The sequence below is a fragment of the Formica exsecta genome, unplaced genomic scaffold, assembly GCF_003651465.1.
Source record: "Formica exsecta isolate Colony F162 unplaced genomic scaffold, ASM365146v1 scaffold54, whole genome shotgun sequence".
Lineage (NCBI taxonomy): Eukaryota > Metazoa > Arthropoda > Insecta > Hymenoptera > Formicidae > Formica > Formica exsecta.
Genome location: NW_021852643.1, coordinates 118,673 through 121,961, shown reverse-complemented (window position 1 = coordinate 121,961; position 3,289 = coordinate 118,673). Strand labels below are relative to the sequence as shown.

General features: G+C 32.2%; 1 protein-coding gene across 10 annotated transcripts in view; it reads left to right on the top strand.

The window, feature by feature from the left end:
* Positions 1–329: 329 nt before the first annotated feature.
* Positions 330–3,289, top strand: part of LOC115241915 — a 17,890-nt gene continuing 14,930 nt past the window's right edge. For 2 of the 10 annotated variants that reach the window (XM_029817884.1, XM_029817887.1), the window contains exons 1-2: positions 330–495; positions 1,612–1,696. The gene's annotated coding sequence lies outside the window, so the exon portion shown is untranslated. Of the gene's footprint in view, positions 496–1,155; positions 1,697–3,289 lie in introns of those variants that run through there. The other 8 variants (XM_029817883.1, XM_029817886.1, XM_029817880.1 and 5 more) reach the window with 5 other exon arrangements.

Sequence of the window (3,289 nt, the reverse complement as noted above, 5' to 3'; positions counted from 1 at the left end):
ATGCACTTAACGGTGCATTAAATTTATTTTAAATGGTATCTATACCCTCAATATATATTGACAATATATATTAACAAACAAAATCATGCCAAGGTTAAAGGCCAGTTTTTTTTTTTATTATAACTAATGAATAATTTCTGAAGCACACAAACCGTACTGAACGCAAAGGGAACGTTCCACCATAATTACTAATTACTTTATTTAGCGGGATGTTGTGCAGCATTACGGGATTAAGCGATGCTTCGAGCGAGAATCTAACCATAGTACGATCTATTGCGTGTTGCGAGAACAAGAGGGAACACAGTGAATTGCTCTCCCAATCATCTCATTACAGTCTGCCTGCTCTCGGCTATTCCGACAGACAACTCTGAACTCTGGCTTTCGCGCATCTATTTTAACTCTTTTTTTAACGTGAGAGCTGTTACATCTGTATCCGAGACATCAGGCTACAAACGAAACTATTATACTGCAAGAAAAAATGCATTACAACAAAATGTAAGTATTATTAATTTGCAAGTTATGCAAGCGAATGTAAATAACGTATAATAACAGCTAAATATGGAATAAATATAGACTATAAATTGCAAATGATACAAGGTAATTTATAATAATGCGTTTTGATTTTATGCAATGAATGCCGCAAAGTTACATTATACATGTTTATAACGTATATTTAATAATAAATTCACATTATGGAATAACACAAGTTTTCTTATACTGCCTTTGTTGCTTGTGTTTCGTGATATATGGAAAGTCTCTTTTTGCTAACTTGGATATGGCGTAAGAGAAGTTGATTTCTGTTTCAGTAACCTACTTTTTCAAGAACACAGCTTGAATATTTCGTCATTTATCGATTCGCATTTTCATGCTCTTCAACTTCGTATCGCTTGATTAATCAATCCATTTCTTTATACGCAATATCGATCTCGCACTCTTCTATTGTTGTCATGCTCTGTTAGTAATTGCAATAGCACTTTGTTAACCGCAATGTCAATGTCTCTGCAGAATATCCTCGTCGCTTTGCTAGCTGAAGTACCAGCATGATGGTACCACACCCTCTCTCTCCTTGCTTCGGGAATGAGGGCCCATACGACCTCCGCCCCTGAACGCGCCCTCCTCTCAACTCTTCGTCGGCATGATCGTTGTCGTAGTCGTCGTCGTTGTCATTGTCGGAGGGTCGGAGTTCATTGTGCCACAAGTGCATTCCGAGTGCCGGCGACGCCAATTGCTCGTTACAAACCTGGGATCAGTTGCGAATCGCTCTGTGAAAGCGACAGTGACATTTCCCGGAGCGAAGGCTTGGCCCTTGCAATATTCTCGAGTAGTAAAAACGTCATAGAAATACGTCTGTGTGCATTCGCAAGATGATACGGAATTTTCGTGACATAAAGGGTAGTCCGTAGTTCACATTCGCATCACGAATCTATTTGAATTTATCTCTTTGAATTTTACAAAAGATACATAAAACAGAAGTGTATAAACATCTCCTATAAATTTTAAAGTATGATCGATATGGCGTTCTATCTACTTTAACTCATTATTTTATGTTAAAAAAAATATAGTTTAATTTTAATTTTAAATGGCACATTATGTTTTCAATGAAAATTGCAGAGAACATAATGCGTTGAAACTAACATAGAAGTGATACAATATTTAAGAAGTCACACGGATTAAATCAAAAACTGCAGTAATTAAAGTAAGTAAGAAAAATAAAGATAATTATTTTTTATGTCGCATGAATTATATGTATTGTAATATATTATTCTATATAATATATTTTGTGATAACTTCAATCACACTAATTTTAATGAAAGAAAATTTTAAAGTACGTAAACATCATTATAATGTAGTAGAGAATAACAAAATAAATTTGCGCATTTCATTAGAGAAAAGAATAGTGCAAAACTGAGTATGATTATTTTCACACATAGATAAATGCTGATATTAACCCGCACACCGGCGATACATGCCGAAATAGTGATAATAGGACGCATATCTTTTTTCCTTTTACGCACAAAGAGTATTGCTTCACTTTCATTATTCTGGGTATAAAATGTTACAGAAAAAAATTTTTTTTTTTAATTGGAGTATTGCCTAATTGATATATAATCGATACTAATTATAATTATATAAGCGCACTCGTAAAAGTTTTCGGTGAAAGATAATGTAAGCAAAAATAACATTGACAAAATTAATTAGCATCTGTATTTTACCTGAATTAGTCTTACATGTAAGATAATGCACCCTATACTCTTGTTTTAAGTATTTCGGTAATTGCAAATTACATAATCGCGGTCGAATTTCTTGTACATTACTTTAGAGGTTTTATAACCGATGTGTGATCTTTGTAGAATAGAATATTCAAAGTGGCTTTTGAGGACGAAAAAGTTGACGACCTTTGAATTAATAAAGAAATCAATATCCTTGAACTTTATATCTTAATTGCACCGGTTTGAAATACATATTAATGTCTTCCGTAAAAATTGCAAAATAAATCTAGCTGCCACGCATCTTTTTATTTTGGCAATTCTGATACGTATAAAGACACAGACACATATTATAAAATATGAAAACAATTATAAAATGCTCTGAAAGATGCGAGAGAGAGAGAGAGAGAGAGAGAGAGAGAGAGAGTCTAGACCAATTAATTTCCAAAATTTATTAAATGGAGAAAATATTTCTTCTGTATTCAATATAATTATGATATATAAGCTAGTTGCAAAATGTTTGTTTTCTAGAAAAAATAAAGAAATTTGATTAAAATTTAATTTGAATACTATTAACGGTTAACTTTGAATGACATTACATAGGTAATAAATTAATATATTCAGCTATTAATTACCTATTAGCTTTCGCGAATATATCAGGGACGATGTTAGAAAACGCGTATCTCGATCGAGACACTTTCTTTAGAATTACTAAAACTGGTTGTCGTAACATTTCCAAATAAGAAACGAAATTCTCACGACCAAACAGCTGGTCGACGCGTTTAAATAAACGACGACATCTTGTCAACTTCTTGTCCACCTCGTACTGAGTTATAACAGAAGAAAAAACTTGTGCTATATAGCACGTGTGAAATTTCAAACTCCTGATGTTGATTAGTTAAAATTACTTGATTGAATTAACATATTGTAGCAGTTATTCTAGTCAACTAATTAGCAACGTTTTTATTTCTTTCACAATATTTTTACAAATGAATACATCTCTAGAATTAGCAATTAGATATTACAAATAACAACAAGAAATAATTATATAATAATATATAATATAATTATAAAATAATTAT